Source organism: Dama dama, chromosome 24, assembly GCF_033118175.1.
Source record: "Dama dama isolate Ldn47 chromosome 24, ASM3311817v1, whole genome shotgun sequence".
Classification (NCBI taxonomy): Eukaryota; Metazoa; Chordata; class Mammalia; order Artiodactyla; family Cervidae; genus Dama; species Dama dama.
In genome coordinates this window covers 29,590,512-29,608,310 of record NC_083704.1, presented here as the reverse complement: position 1 = coordinate 29,608,310, position 17,799 = coordinate 29,590,512, and positions in this window count along the sequence as shown.

Genomic DNA, 17,799 nt, shown 5'->3' with positions numbered 1-17,799 from the left:
GCTTAATCATAGACATCTATCCTCACTGTAAGCATGAGTGGCAGAAGGGACAAGATAGCTCTCTGGGGTCTCTTTCATAAAGCACTAACCCCAAACAAGAGGGTTCTACCCTCAGAGCTAATCACCATACAAAGTTTCCACCTCCTAAAGCCATCCCCTTGAGGGTTAGGAATTTAACATATCAATTTGATGGGGACACAAATATTCAGCCTATAGCAGTACCTAACTCACAGGTTGTTGTGAGGAATAAATATAATAATAGTACACATGAAACAGTGAGGACATTGTGTACCTGGCTTTTGGGTCTAAACAGAATTAGCTATTATAATTATCAGGCACCTAATTTTTGATAGGAGCTCTCTCATATGTTGAGCAAAACAGATAAATTCTCTGCTCTTAATAGTCTAGTAATCTAGCAGCCAGGGTAGAAGGATACATCAAAAATAAGCATGAAAAAATAAGATAATTTCAGATGGTAATAAGTACTGTGGAAAAGAAAGGAAATAATTCTATGGTTGTAGTGAAGGCTGACTTTAGATATCATGATCAGTGAAGGCTTCTTTGAGAAGATGACCCTTGAGTTGAATTTTGCATGATAAGAAGGAGCCATTCACAAAACAATCTGATGGAGAAGCAATCTAGGGAAAGGGAAAAGCATATTCAGAAACCTGAAAACATGCACAAGTCTCAGAGTTAAACACTGAGAAAGGTTGAATAACATAATCAATGTATAAACTAATAAGTGAAGAATGAGTCTTGCTGACACATAGAAGCCACAGTTAAAATTTTAAATATATTCTAACTATAATCACCTATGTATTTGCATGTGAATATCTGTAATATTTTTCCTTGTAATGAAAAAGCTCGCATTAGGTGCTATCCAACATAGATCTGTTGTATGTCTACATATGACAGTGACCTTGTTAAAACGAGATTCCTGTGTAGTGTTGTTTTTCCTTCTAGACTGTGGCATGTGTTTTAAGTGAGCCATCTGGGGAATCTGACAACAGTGTTTTGCATGTAAAGCTGAATGTCCTGCAGCAAAATTTCCCAGCATCCTAAGACACTCTAGCGTGAATGTGATTTAAACCATTTTTTCAAACCTATAGATCGACAGTTGTCATTTTCAGTTCCTCAGGGCTCAGGCCATTTGCCAAGATGACAATAACATTAAACTTATTGCTATTATTGGTATTAATAGCTCTAATAATACCTGCCTGATGACTCCAGTGCTGAATTGCCGCAAGGCTAGTGGGAAATAATGGCTAAAATGATCATAAAGCTCTTTTCAAATATCCCGTGTGTGCGTGCTCAGTCACTCGGTCATGGCTGACTTTGCAGACCCATGGACTGTAGCCTGCCAGGCTCCTCTGTCCAGGGATTAAACCAGGAAGAATACTGGAGTATTGCGCTGGAGTGGGCTGCCATTTCCTTCCCCAGGTTTCAAACATCTCCATGTGATGCTAAATGGTTACACATGGAAGAGCCGGTGTTGCAGATTCCAGTGGAATACCTGATGTGATCCAGATGAGAAGCAAACATTAGCTTTGAAAGAGGTCCAGGGGCTCAGACTCACCATGAAGTTTATTTTTTCAAAGAAGTCAATGTTAGTAACTCCACTTTTAAAAATGAAAAGGGAATCATTTCTCTAAGGATGAGAGAGAAAGAAGATGTTGCCATCCCAAATCTGAACAATGCCTTTCAGGTTTCTCTGGCTCCTCTTACTACTTTTAACAGTTCTTCTCACCTGCCAAATAGCATGGCTCTGGTGGCATCAACAAACGGCTTCACCTCTGCTAACATTATAACACTTCAGCAGGCAGCTAGCTACTAATCGTAAAGCATAATAGTACCTGGTTTACAGACCGTAACAAAAAAACTCTTCACCTTCTAGATATGGGAAGGATACAGATAAGGTACCAGACACTGAAGCAATAGAAATACAGAGACTTGGTCTCAGTAAAACCTATTCTTGGCTGTGAGAGCACTCTAAAGTTCTCTGTAAGATGAAACGGTTAATATATACTTCATTCAGTTCTTATCTGTGTGTATATGTGTGCATATATATATGTGTATATGTGCATGTATATACATACATATACATGTATGTATGTATCTATGCATATGTATGAAGCAGAGTTTATTTGCATTATTTTTTAGAAGTTTTATTGCCATATAGTTGTTTACAATGCTGTGTTAGTGTCTACCGCACAGCAAAGTGAATCAGCTGTGTGTATACATGCATCGCCTCTTTTATGCATTCCCTTCTCATTCAGGTCACTGCAGAGCCCCATTCAGTTCTGATGCAAATCGATAGGTCTTGTTTATAAAACTGTCTAAGGAAAAATTCACTGCTCTTTACTCTCAAACACCAAACACTTCTGACACCAGCTGCATGAGATTTCCCACCTCAGGCAGTTCTGACACTAACTGCCTGGAGTTAGTGCAGATCCCACAGCTTAAACGTTCATTCCCACAAAGCTGCTCCCCATTCAGGCTGATCATAAAAAGTGGGTTCCCAGGTTACCCATACTTCTGACCAACTTGACTGACTGACATGACTCAGAAATCCCCATGACCCCTCTTCAGGTTCAATCATTTGCTAGAATAGCTCACAGAACTCAGAAAAACTTTACCTGTAGTAAACAGTTTATTGCATAATAAAGGATATTATCAGGGAGAGGGAAATTTCCTCCTCTTCTGTCCTGTTCTTGTGGCTAAACTAATAATGAAATTTACACCACACAGCTTAACAGGAGCAAAAGAAATTTTAAACTGCATACACAGAGGTCTCATAGAGATAGGACCTAAAAAGTGGCTGGAGCAGGCAGCTTTTATATTTTGTATACAAAGAAACAATAAATTTTTGAAGAATGGAGATGATAAAGAAACTTAGGCTTTGGGTTTTGATTGGTGAAGAATCTAAACAGAAGGCGGGCTTGGGCTGGTCAGTGAAAGTACTGAGACTTCTTGGCCCTGGATTCTCCATCTGGCAATAAGGATGTCCTTTTATCTCCAGATGCAGGGAGTGGTAACTTTCACATAAGAAATTTATTTCCTGCTTTCAAAGAGACAGAAAGGAGCATAAGAATGTTTGTATTGGATTGGCCACTTTTAAGTAACTTTAAGTCAAATAATGGATGTGCCTTAAGGCACATTTTGGGGCGGCCTCCTCTGGGCCCCAAAAGTATGGTAGAGGATACAGATGAATAGTCAGATGAGGAGATATATAAGGCAAGGTCTGCAGGTGTCCCAAAGGCAGGAGCTTCTGTTCCCGTGAAGGTGGGGTGCATCCTTTCAAGCATGAAAAACAATGTTTTCATCAAGCTGGGAATGTTCCAAAGCTCATATTTAGGGATTTTTATGGAAGCTTCATCATGTAGACATGCTTGATTATTAATTCATCTTTCAGAGCCTGTCCCCTGGCAGGAGGTGCCACTGAAAGTTCCAGCTCCTAATCATGACTTCGTCTCTCTGGTGACCAGTCCCATCTAGAAGCCCACAAGGAGTCATCTCATTAGAACAAAAGACACTCCTCTCAAGCAGAAAATTACAGGAGTTTTAGGACCTTGTGTCAGGAATAAGGGCCAAAGACCAAATATTAGCAGGAATTTGGGACAGATCCATCTATATGGATAGATATATAGATACAGCTGCTGCTGCTAAGTCGCTTCAGTCGTGTCCGACTCTGTGCGACCCCATAGATGATAGCCCACCAGGCTCCTCTGTCCCTGGGATTCTCCAGGCAAGAATACTGGAGTGGGTTGCCATTTCCTTCTCCATAGATACAGTTATGTAGATGTAATTTCTCAAAGCTCTTAAGTAATAAATTTCCAAGTGTTTTAAAATGTGAGTTATTTATGTAGAATATAGCTTTCAACAGTATGGTTTCAGGAGTCTTGCAGCCCCTGGTTTCAATGTTAGCTCTCTTGTGTGTTATCTCTGAGGCATTGGATGGTTCCTACAATTCTTCTCAGTGTCAGTTTTCTTGCCTGTAAATGGGGGGGGGGGGGAGGGGAGAAATGGTGATAGTGTTATAAGAGTTCAGTGGAACATATAGCACCTAGCACATATGTATCTGGCCTATAATATGCAATGGGGAAAGTCTGACAGCTTCTGTTGCTGCTTTTGTTGTTTTGACAGCCTTAAAAGAGAGAAGCCAAATGTGGTATCCACTGTTCACAAAAAGCTGTGTTAATAATATGTGTCAACTTTCAGTGAAATGGAGCTCAAATCTGAGTATGCAAAACTTTCCAGAAATCATGAATCATTTGTCTGGAGAAACCAACAAATTTTAACTTTTAACACGTACTACAGGTGATTCTGCTGTTTAAGAAATAACATCTTGGAATTAATGCCAAAATTCACTTCCTACATCCTTCCTAAGGCTTTCAAACCAGACTTCTTAACATCAGAATGTATTTTAGAAAAAGGGCTTGGCAACAAGGTTTGAGATTGAAACCTCACTATTAACTCATTCTCACTATTAACTTCAGAATGTTCATCTAAAGTTTGTTTCTGCAGTCTATACACATCTTTAGCTTGTGGCTGTCATGACTGAAGTACAAAACCTACCATTAACAGCTCCTTGAATTTTTCTGAAGACAAGGCCTACTATTCATTAGAAGGTAAAAAGTGATAGCTGTTTAACTAAAGTGAACTGGGAGAGAGATCAAGAGGGAAATATATTTGTGTGGAGTTTTGTTTAAAGAAAAAGAGAAAGAGACCAAAAATAATGAGTTTCAGCCTCATGTGTTCTTCACCTATGCAGCTTAGAATTGTGCTGTGTTTTCTTGGTAACAAGGATGCCTGTGAAAGGGAAGAACTGCATACAGTAATCTATTTGGCATGAACACAGTAAGGTTTTTACCATAACTTAAAGTAGTCAAGGTCTCAGTTTTACCTTGCATAGACCATAACAAGGGGTAGTGGACCCTTGATTTCTTGCAGTTTTTCTCTTTCCCACAAAATCGTGGTTTAAAGATGAATGTTGTGCATTTGCATAGGATTAAAATCTGTTAGTGGCACCTGGTGTTCTGATAGTTCTTTTTTTTTTTTTTTTTCCTTTTCACAGCTAACATTCATCTGTCACTTAATAATCTTTTTCTGGTACATTTATTTTCTGAATTCCATCAGTGATTTATGTGTTCATGAACCTCCACTGAGCACACTTACTACCCCACAGTCAGCATGGGACTACACCCATGGAGTAAAGATAGGCGCTGAGCCTCAGTCATTTTGAGGTTGTTCACTGCTGCCAATGCACTGCTGTATCTGCTATGAGGTGTCCCCAAGTCTGGAGCTCTGCTTCCTAAAATTAAGGCAACAGGCAGGGTTAGAGCTGGTTTCACTGTTGAACAGAACTGGGTTAGCATCCTAAACCTGCCTCCTGCTGGCTAGAAGACCACGAGCAGGAAATGAATTGCTTTAAGTTTCAGGTTACGTTACTCATCTATGTGTAATGTATACACATGCTAAGTAGCTTCAGTCATGTCTGATTTTTCTGTGACACTATGGACTGTGTCCCGCCAGGCTCCTCTGTCCTTGAGATTCTCCAGGCAAGAACTCTGGAGTGGGTTACCATGTCCTCCTTCAGGGGATCTTCCCAACACAGGGATTAAACCCAGGGTTCTTACATCTCCTGCGTTGCAGGTGGGTTCTTTACCACTAGTGCTGCCCAGGGTTCCTCGATATACCGTAATAGTAGTACAGAATTCATAGGGTTGTGGCAAGGAATACATGAGATAATGATAAATGCCTTTTTAATATTAGTAGTAATGTCTGTTAGTGCCTATTAGAAGTCCTGATAGATCTAAGCATTTAGAAGTGTTTATTAAAAATGCATATTTTCAAGTCTTGTCCAGACAAAGGGATAAGGACCTCTGTAAGTGATTCCTATGCATATGCTGTAGTGGAGGTCACAATTTCTGTGCACTTCAGACTAGGAAGTCATCTGTTTTATGCACACTACAGTTTTAGACCAACTCTGTTTAAATATGTTGTTCCACTGGTATATCGCCTCAACTTAGAAGAGTGCTTCACTTCGGTTCAGTTCAGTCGCTCAGTCAGGTCCAACTCTTTGTAACTCCATTGTCTGCAGCTCGCCATCACCAGCTCCCAGAGCTTGCTCAAACTCATGTCCATTGAGTCAGTGATGCCAAACAACCATCTCATCCTCTGTTGTCCCCTTCTTCTCCTGCCCTAAATCTTTCCCAACATCAGGGACTTTTCAAATGAGTCCATTCTTCACATCAGGTGGCCAAAGTATTGGAGCTTCAGCATCAACATCAGTCCTTCCAATGAATATTCAGGACTGATCTCCTTTAGGATGGACTGCTTGGATCTCCTTGCAGTCCAAGGGACTCTCAAGAGTCTTCTCCAACACCACAGTTCAAAAGCATCAATTCTTCGGCACTCAGCTTTTTCACAGTCCAACTCTCACATCCATACATGACTACTGGAAAAACCATAGCCTTGATTAGACGGACCTTTGTCAGCAAAGTAATGTCCTTGCTTTTTAACATGCTATCTAGGATTGTCATAGCTTTTCTTCCAAGGAACAAACATCTTTTAATTTCATGGCTGAAGTCACCATCTGCAGTGATTTTAGAGCCCAAGAAAATAAAGCCTCTCACTGTTTCCACATCTATTTGCCGTGAAGTGATGGGATTGGATGCCATGATCTTAGTTTTTTGAATGTTGAGGTTTAAGCCAGATTTTCCACTCTCCTCTTTTACTTTCATTAAGAGGCTGCTCAGTTCCTCTTTGCTTTCTGCCATAAGGATGGTGTCATCTGCATATATGAGGTTACTGATATTTCTCCCAGCAATCTTGATTCCAACTTACGCTTCATCCAGCCTGGCATTTCACCTGATGTACTCTGCGTATAAGTTAAATAATCTGGGTAACGATATACAGCCTTGACGTCAAAGGCTTTGGTGGAGTCAATAAAGCAGAAGTAGATGTTTTTCCAGGACTCTTGCCTTTTCTGTGATCCAACAATGTTGGCAATTTGATCTCTTGTTCCTCTGCCTTTTCTAAATCCAGCTTGAACATCTGGAAGTTCTTGGTTCACGTACTTTGGAAGCCTCACTTGGAGAATTTTGAGCATTACTTTACTAGCATGTGAGATGAGTGCAATTGTGTGGTAGTTTGAACATTCTTTGGTATTGCCATTCTTTGGGATTGTAATGAAAACTGGCATTTTCCAGTCCTGTGGCTACTGCTGAGTTTTCAAAATTTTCTGGCATATTGAATGCAGCACTTGAACAGCATCATCCTTTAGGACTTGAAATAGTTAAGCTGGAATTCCATCACTTCCACTAGCTTTCTTCCTAATGATGCTTCCTAAGGCCCACTTGACTTCAGACTCCAGGGAGTCTGGCTCTAGGTGAGCAATCACACCATTGTGGTTATCTGGGTCATTAAAATATTTTTTTGTATCGTTCTTCCATGTATTTTTGCCATCTTTTCTTAATACCTTCTGCTTCTGTTAGTTCCATACTGTTTCTGTCCTTTATTGTGCCCATCTTTGCATGAAATACTCCCTTGGCATCTCTAATTTTCTTGAAGAGATCTCTAGTCTTTCCCATTCTATTGTTTTCTTCTATTTCTTTGCACTGATCACTGATGAAGGCTTTCTTATCTCTTCTTGCTATTCTTTGCAACTGTGCATTCAGATGGGTATATCTTTCCTTTTCTCCTTTGCCTTTCGCTTCTCTTCTTTTCACAGCTATTTGTAATGCCTCCTCAGACAACCATTTTGCCTTTTTGCATTTCTTTTTCATGGGGATGGCTTGATCACTACCTTCTATACAATGTCATGAACCTCCCCTGTAGTTCTTCAGGCACTCTGTCTATCAGATCTAATCCCTTGAATCTATTTGTCACTTCCACTGTACAATTGTAAGGGATTTGATTTAGGTGATACCTGAATGGTCTAGTGGTTTTCCCTACTTTCTTCAATTTAAGTCTGTATTTTGCAATAAAGAGTTCATGATCTGAGCCACAGTCAGCTCCTGATCTTGTTTTTGCTGACTGTATAGAGCTTTTTCATCTTTGGCTGCAAAGAATATAATAAATCTGATTTTGTTATTGACCATCGGGTGATGTTCATGTGTAGAGTTATCTCTTGTGTTATGGGAACAGGGTATTTGTTATGACCATGCACTCTCTTGGCAAAACTCTGTCAGCCTTTGCCCTGTTTCATTTTGTACTCCAAGGCCTGTTACTCCAGGTATCTGTTGACTTCCTACTTTTGTATTCCAGTCCCCTATGATGAAAAGGACATCTTTTTTTGGTGTTAGTTCTAGAAGATCTTGTAGGTCATCATAGAATTGTTAAACTTCAGCTTCTTCAGCATTAGTAGTTGGAACATAGACTTGATTACTGTGATCATTCTGTTATTTTTGAGATTGCACTGAAGTACTGCATTTTGGACTCTTGTAGGCTATTCCATTTCTCCTAAGGGATTCTTACCCACGGTAATTGATATAATGACAAAATGTGGTCCACTGGAGAAGGGAATGGCAAACTACTTCAGTATTCTTGCCTTGAGAATTGCATGAACAGTATGAAAAGGCAAAAGATATGACACTGAAAGGTGAACTCCCCAGGTCGACAGATGCCCCATATGCTACTGGAGAAGAGTAGAGAAATAGCTCCAGAAAGAATGAAGAGATGAAGCCAAAGTGAAAACAATGCCCAGGTATAGATGTGACTGATGATGGAAGTAAAGTCCAATGGTGTAAAGAATAATATTGCATAAGAACTTGGAATGTTAGTTCCATTAATCAAGGTAAACTGGAAGTGGTCAAACAGGTGACAGCAAGAGTGAACATCGACATTTTAGGAATCAGTGAACTGAAATGGACCGGAATGGGTACATTTAATTCAGATGAACAGTGTTTGGCATGTAGTAAGGACTCAACAAATAATGGATAAATGATAAACAAATCTGGTATTTCTTATTCCTTTCTGTTTGTAATTGCTGCTTGCAATTTCCTAGACCACAAGCATTCAACTATCCCCTGTGTATGTGGGTGGGAAGGGCACACCTATTATATATATCTTACAACTAGCAGAGGTGAATTCTTCTGTGTTCTTCTTACTCTTTCACTGCAGTTATTTTTATGTCATTTACAACCACCCAGAGTTCTAGGTGTCAGTACTTTCATCATCCCATTTCACATATAAAGACCCAAGGCTTGGAAATGAGTTTTCTTCTCTAGACTTACACATCATTAAAGTTCACATCCAGGATTCTAACCCAGTCAGTCTCTCTTCAGATTCGGTGCCATGCAGGAAATATTGTGTTCCTTTGTGAGTGCATCCATGGACCAAGTACAGATTCTACCTGCTATCAAGTTGTTCATTCCTGGAGCATTTCATGAGGAAGTGCTATTTATCTCACCATTCACAGTTCCGTTTAATAGCCATTTATTGAGCCCAGCTAGAAGTATACAAACTATACGAGGTTTCTGCCTTCACAGAAACTTTAAAATTATGTAAAATCCTATAACTCATACCACTATTACCCCTAGTTTTAGCATTTATTGGCAATTCTTGCCTGAATTAATTTTATCATGGTAGTTGTCACCCTGTGATTTTCCAATTCTGTCATTTCTTTTACATTTATTAGTTGACATTTTACTCAAGAGATTTCCATAGTGGTTCAGACAGTAAAGAAATCTGCCTGCAGTGCAGAAGACCTGAGTTCTATCCCTGGGTCAGGAAGATCCCCTGGAGGATAGAATGGCTACCCACTCCAGTATTCTTGCCGGGAGAATTCCATGGACAGAGGAGCCTGACAGGCTATACAGTCCATGGGATCTCAAAGAGTTGGACATGACTGAGCATCTAACACATTCACTTACTTTTTTCAGTTTTCATTCTAGTCAAAGGAAGAACTTCCTGTTCATCCCCTTTATTCATTTGTTTTTTAAATTATTTATGTAAAGTATAACCACTTACTTAATAGATTATAATGCATTGCTATCATTATTTTATTGTTGTGGTTGTTGCTCAAGTTGTCCCAGATTTGGCTAGTGGAAGTACTTTTAATCTGACTTCTGTGTCCTTTGGCGCATCTCCATCGTTTTTGGACATATCCTTACTTTCTTTTTTTTTTTTAGTATCCTTACTTTCTGACACAACTAAATGCTGCAGGGCGTTGTGTTCTCTCCGTGCTGCAGTCCTGGAGTCAGCCATTTCTCCAAGGATCCTTGGCTCCTTTAGCAGATAATTGGGTTCTAAAAACCAAGGTATGGTTGCTAAATTGGCTCATTGCCACTGGAATATTGTTCTTCCCAGGTTCTCCAAATGGATACAAACATTTATATATACATACATTTATAAATATATATGCATACATATATATGTGTGTGTGTGTTTATATCAAACTATATGTCTTGAAAATAGAAATTCATCTCACTGTTTCTCATTCCAATCCAACAAAAGGTTTTCTCTAGTTTTTGTGGGGTTTTTTTTTATTTACAATGTTATATCTCCCTTCCCTCCTATTATCTTTCAAAATATGTGTGCATGTGCTCAATCCCCCGTATACAGTCCATCTTCTCACCCTACTAGGCTACCACACGGCCAGGACATCCTCTTCACACAGCTCTCAAACCAGATGGTCGCTGCCCCAACCACAGTCACCTCACTTGAGCCCAGACCTGACTGTTTTCCAAGAAAAAAAAAAAAAGGGAGAAGGGAAGCTTGAAACAATATGCTTGTTAAAATAAATCAATACTATTATTTTCAGTGATGAAGACAGGCAAAAAATCCTAAGAGGCAAAACTGTTGTGACTGCTACTCTGAGTCACCACAGACATTTCCTACTAAAGATTAGCAGTCAATCATCCCCCGTTTGCCTTGTAGGCCCTGTAAAATTTATGTGAGATGGCTAATGTGAAAATAATGCATATTATTGCCCCAAGAATTTCCCAAATTCTTAAATCACAAATGGAGGGGGAGGGTAAGTTGCAAATCAAATTTGTATGATCTTGTATATCATCTGATTTGAATCTACTAATTATAAGAAAATCTATTTGTTGCAGTCATTTTCAACGACATCTTTAAAAGACAGAGGGAAGAGAGAATATGAAAGATTGCCTTTAGAGGTATAACTAGACAGCTCTAATTAACTACACTCCACATAAAAGGGTCCCTTCATTACATAATTATGTTTGCAATTATTCCTCCTGCTCTTTAAGTGAGAAGGTACAAATGTTGGAAAACAAGGTGATAAACATGAAAGTTAGGCTTGGAAAATTCGTTTGGGATTTACAATGTTTGGGGAGTAGGTAAGTAGGTAGAGAATTTTTTTATGAAAACAAACAAGAACCTTAGACTCATCTGGTCAACTAATTGGCACAAATTAAAAGAAAATCTGCTTAAGTTGTGTGTCTGCTTACAAAACACCTTGTTTTCCCTCTCTCTTATTTTTTAAATGAAGCAAGTAGCTCACATTTAAAGTGAACCAGACAGCTCCCAGGTGCAATTGTCTCCTGAGAGAAGAGAAATGAGATTCTTCAAGAAAATAAAAATGTTTCATGCCTCTCTTTCATCTTCTGAAAGGTTACTTTTAAAAGTTAACTCCTGAAGAGAAACAGATGTGTCCAGAAATTAAGTATTCAAAGCCAGACCAGGAGAAATTCTCTGTGCCTTGTATAGAAATGGAAAAAGTGGCTTTATTTCCTTCAACAAAGTCCAAGAATTATTTTTAAGGGGGAGATAGGAAAGGGAGGGACGGAACCTTCCGTGTGGTTTTGTTTTCAGTCACAGTGACCCTGACAGACTGTTAGGTGTGTTTAGGACAAAACACCTGCCGCCTCTTGTTGATCTTCCCACCATGGCACGCTCTGATGGATGTATACAACGAATGTGTCTTCTTTCTCTTTTTCTCTTGAGCAAATGGGGTTTATTGCAAATATATCTTCATTTTATTCAGGAGATATTTCCTCATTTTTAGCCAATGTCCCCTGGAAATCAGACCACAATTTTCACTGGAAAATTGAGTCATTTTCGGCTGACATACTTTGAAAGCTAATTTAAAAGTGCACATGTATGACAGAATAATCAGAAAAAATACCTGGATCAAGAATCTGAATGATTATGTGTGATGATTTTCTGCATTTTAACAAAAACAGCCATGTTTAATTCCTCACTGGTATAGGAAAAGGAAAGCAATAATTCCCCCACTGACATATTTGAAGCTCTTCTTTCACTTATACACTATACATAACTATACATAAACATTCACTATACATAAACATCCCCAAAGGTCCTAGGTTCTCCATTCTCTGTGTTCTTTCTCCCATTGTGCATCTCTTGTTCCACACTTGGTCTCACACCTGTTCACTTTCAATTGCACACTGGTTATTTCTGTATTATGGTGACCTTTCATCTGAGTCCAAACATTCCCAAAGTATGCACCTTCAAGAAAAATATATTTTCTCCTATATTCATCAAGAATGTAAACTTAAAGGTCAGGTTTGATTTTCTTTCAATTGCTGCAAAATTTTCCAAAACTTCCTTCAGCTTTTCTAGATGATTTCCACTGATATTGTTCTAGTTATAACCCTAACCACCTCAAAGATACTTACTGTCATATCCTCTCTCTCATTTCTACTTACTACTTTACTTACTACTTCCTACTAACTACTAATTCAAACTCTCTGTGCCACAATGTTCTCATTAGAAATCGACTCCATAGAGACCCTCTATAATATTTAGGCATACAAACAGCTCTGAGAAAACCATTTACTCAAACAAATGTGGTTATTGTTCCCACAGCTCATTTCTCAGCGGGTAAACTCCTCACATTTGCTGCCTGAGGTAAGTTTGTTTTCCTAAAAGATGAACGTGGTTATTCCACTCAACTGCCAAAAGAATCCTAATTTTATAATAAAGTAAGACCATACTTCTTAACTTTCCTAAGAGTGTAAACCAGTACATCTTTCCAAAAATTCTGCAGTATAGCAAAAACAATCAACACTTGCTAAGCATTCTCCATCCCTTGCTTGCACAACATATGATGCAATCCTTGTCTACTTTTTCTCTATTAACATCTAAAGTTGTATCTTTATTTAAATCTTCCTAGTATTAAAATCAAACAGATTTGAATCATATTAAAAAATATGGTATTAACATAACACATATTATCTCCTACTTGTTGCAAAGATTCTGCAGGAAAGAAATCCTGTGTAATTCACTTAGCTGTTACCTGTGACATTTCACACCCATAGGTGTTCAGTAAATACTTACTGAATCACCATTGCTTTAGATTCTACCAAGGTAATGATATGCCTCATTAAATATGACATTATAATCACACTATCCTGTGTGAATTTTGAAATGAGGATACTTTCAAGTTATTTAGTTTCTTGTGTGTGTGCATGCATGCTAAGTCATGTCAGTTATGTTCAACTCATTGTGACTCTATGGACTGTAGCCTGCCAGGCTCCTCTGTCCATGGTATTCTCCAAGCAGGAATACTGGAGTGGGTTACCAAGCCCTCCTCCAGGGGATCTTCCCAACCCAAGGATCAAACCCATATCTCTTATGTCTCCTGCATTGGCAGGCAGGTTCTTTACCACTAATGCCACCTTGGAAGCCCATTTAGTTTCTTAAACTCAGATAAACCCAGCCAATTGACTGAAGAGTGAATATGGGTTGTGTGTGTGTGTGTATGTGTGTGTGTGTGTAGGGGGTGTTTACACATGCACATAAGGGCAGTGTTGTTTTTCACCTGAATCTTTGTTCTGGTTATTAGTCAATAAAAGATTTTCATACAAATGAACTCTAATAAAGACTTTGTTAAACCCACAGATAGATAGGTTGGATTGGTAAAAGACTGCACAGTGTTTTCATGATTATCATTATATTAGTGACAGCTAATTTTATTGAATGCTTTAGACATGCCAAGCATGCCCTACATGCTTTTCATATATTATGTCATTAAATTATGCACCATGATCCAACAACCAAGTAGGTAAAAGCTCTCTAAATCTGTATCCCAGTCTCTCTAAAAGAAATTGCCAAAGGGCAAATATATTCTCAATGGAAAGCAAAACTTCTTAAAAATCTTATTTCCCTACAACATTACTCTCAGTATTTCGCATAAGCTTTAGAGATGCTCTCCAAACACTTTTCTCACCCAGTGTAAGCTCTAAAATCCATCTCTTCACGTCAGCCCAGATAAGCCTCCTCATCAATCCTATCTCTACTTTCTATCTGTGTGAACTTGGGCAAGTTATTTAAATTCACTGTCACACAATTTTCTCGGCTTTATAGTGAGAATGGCTACCAGTAGTATTTAGCAAAGAACTCAGCTTCGAGAAAAGGTAATCCATTGTTTATACAAGTCTGCTTATCTTTTCCCATATAAAAAGTGTGATAATAGGCGGTGACTGGCCTTGGTTTGGGAAGGGCCTATACTTCAATAATGTCAGGGCCTATGCTTCATAATTTTCTGGGTCATTCTCTCATCCTCACAAGATGGTGGTTGCATCTTTAGCCATCATGTCCAAAATCAAGGCAAAGGAAGGGAGGAAGAAGGCAGTTTCACTGCTATTTAATGTAAAAGCTTTTCCCAAAATTCCAACTGAGGTCCAATTAAAATTCATTGTCCAAAACTGCTGCAAGGGAAGCTTGTACAGTAATTTTCACTGGAACATTGCTCCCCAAACAAAGCAGAATCCCTCTTAATGAGAAAGAAGCGGGGGGTATTTAACTAATATTGCCTCCCACCTTACTTTTAGGCTTCTCATGAGGGTGAATGAACTAATATCTGTGTGGTATTTACAAGAGTGCCAGGAAAATGGTAACTGCTCAATACAGGTCAGCTTTTAGTAATACTCACTTTCTTCCTCCTCCTTTCTCTTCCCCTCTATTTCTGTCACAAGTTGCCTTCTACTGTAGCAAATGTAGATCTCACCTCTGATCTGCCTCCCTTGGTCAGCCCTCATTCCTTCCCGGCGTGCACAGTAAGACCTAGATTAGACAAGATATGCTACAAAGAATCCTGCAAGTAATCTTTTACCAGAAAGAGCAAAGGAGCCTTTGAAAACTCTTGTTATTTTATTATCTTTTTTTTTTTTTTTGCTCCTGTCACACACTCAAAGAAAAAAAAAAAAAGTGGCCCAGGAACCAACCATTTAAAATGCTCATTTATCTAATACCTTTAGCTAGCAGATCAGAGTTAAGATTTGTTCTTCCCCAGTGGCAAGGTGAGGTAAAGATGTGCATAACAAGACATATTAAGGTCACCAATGGTGCTTCTGAACTTTGAAAATAAAAGCTTTCTGAAGCCTATAATTAATAAGCAGTATGTTAATTAGGACACTTCAATCATAGAGGTTCCCCTTCTTTACTTGAATGAATCTTTGATGTGGAGGATCAGGGGAATTATCCTTGACTCCTTTTTATTGTATGTTCCTGGTTCAGCAAAACGGTTGTCTGTCACTACACGATCAGCTTATTATTCAAATCCCTCTCTTTTAATAAAATCAGACGGCCTGGTGTCATCCACAAAAAAAAAAAAAAAACAACCTCATCTCCTATACATTTATTGTTGAGCATTAATGTCATTTGATCCTTACCTGTGGAAACAATGTCATGCCAGGCCTTAGTGCCATCCATGTGCTTACAGGGAATTAAAGAACCTCTAGCTGAACAGATGAATGATTCACAGTCAGTCATGATATGCTGGTAACTCAGCATGTTCATATACAGATACGTGGGTTTTGGTCTCAGTTCTGAGTCTACACACTGCCCCCTAGCAGAGCTCCAAAAACTAGGTCATTTTTTTGTTTTAATTTTTCTCCTCTTCATGCGTCATAGTTCTGCTAACTTGCTTAGAAAAAACCTATTTGCTTGGATTTTGGCTTTTCTAGTTTGTTGGTTTTTGTCTTGTTTTCTGAGAACTATGTCCAGTCCTTATATTTACCATTTAGCCATGGGATTAGCATTCTTCCATCAACACCAGCCCTGCAACCTGCTGGTGAGCATCTCAGAGGCCAAAATCTAACTTGTAGATGCTCTGTCTGACTCTGACAGAGTAGATAACTCAAACTCATTACATCAATATAAGCAAACATTAAAAGTATCAACATCAATAGAATGATTGTGGTATCAATAGGATGATTTGCAGGTCTTGAACAGGAAGAAATGAAAGATTATAAATTCATGTTAGGAGAAAAAGAACTCATTATCTAACCAGAACTCTTACTTTCTTATGCCACAATTATTGTCACTATGTCATGGTACCTTGGAGAAGGAAATGGCAACCCACTCCAGTACTCTTGCCTGGAAAATCCCATGGACGGAGGAGCCTGGTGGGCTGCAGTCCATGGGGTAGTGAAGAGTCGGACACGACTGAGCGACTTCACTTTCACTTTTCACTTTCATGCATTGGAGAAGGAAATGGCAGCCCACTCCATTGTTCTTGCCTGGAGAATCCCAGGGATGGGGGAGCCTGGTGGGCTGCCATCTATGGGGTCGCACAGAGTCGGACACGGCTGAAGCGACTTAGCAGCAGCAGCATGGTACCTTACAGGGTAACCTGTTTTCTCCCTTTTTGGCTTCCTGGTGTAGCAAGTGTACCTGCCTTAGTTAGCTCCACTCAGCGTGCTGTGTCCTTCATCATTTATTAAACAACTTCCTATCGCCTGTACCTGGCTTTATCCCCAAGTCTAGGCTCCCTTGAGCAGTCTTTCTTCCCAGCCTTTCTACCGATAAGAATCCTTAAGAGCTGTGTGTTAAATATATAGCTTACCCCTCACATTTCATACTCAGTAGGTCTCAAGTGCAGCCACTACTTTTTTTTTTTTTTCTATTAAGTGCTCCAGGTGATTCTTATCTTTAGCCAAATTTGGAAGCAGTGCCCTAGGTGGTATGATTAATTACTTGTATGATTAATTACCATATCCTGACTTGTCCCACTTCTTCACCTCCCTTTCTGACTAGGTCTACCAGGCATCCTACTTATTTTCAGGGCTGAAAGTTTAAAAAAGAGGTCAGAGAAAACATTTAAGATAATTTCAGTTATATTAAAAATTGAGAGAAATTGTTCTTTTGAAGAATTGATGTGGTTTTTCACCTTTAATGGAGAAAGAGCCATGATATGAAGAAGTAGCACTCTTTGATTTTTTTTTTTTTTTAGTGTTAAAAAAGAAAATTGATAGACAGACACGTTGTAGGGTAGGCATATTATTAAGCATTTAATGTGTGCCATTTTCTCAATGCTACCACTATTTATAGCTACATCTATGTAATGGTAATGGTGTTGTGTGTTAGCAGAGCATCTCCTAATAATCTGTACTAATGTTCTCAAGACTTTGCAAGTGTCTGACTTTTCACCACTCCATTCTCGTGTAGAAATAAGTATGGAAAAGGGAAAAATGTAGGTAAAAATGAACCATTTGGCAATATGTTTTTTAAGGATACAGATTATTTATTCATTTGACAAACACTTATTGAGTATGTGAAAGCATGTTATGTGCAAACCACAGTATGAGGCTGTGGTTTCATGACAGTAAATAAGAAAAAAACATAATCACCCCCTTACTAGAATCCTAAACTAGATTCTAGTTCACCCCTTACTAGAACATAAACTAGAATTTATGTTCTCATATTGAAGAGAACCTCTTAAAAATTTACTAAAATTTTAAAATCACTGTAGTAAACTATATTAAGGAGAATTTTAAGAGACAATGGTGTGATATTTAATGAAGGGAAATGAGGAAGTTTAGGAGTGAGTTAAGCTTCTTAACTGATAGTTGGAACATATATCTT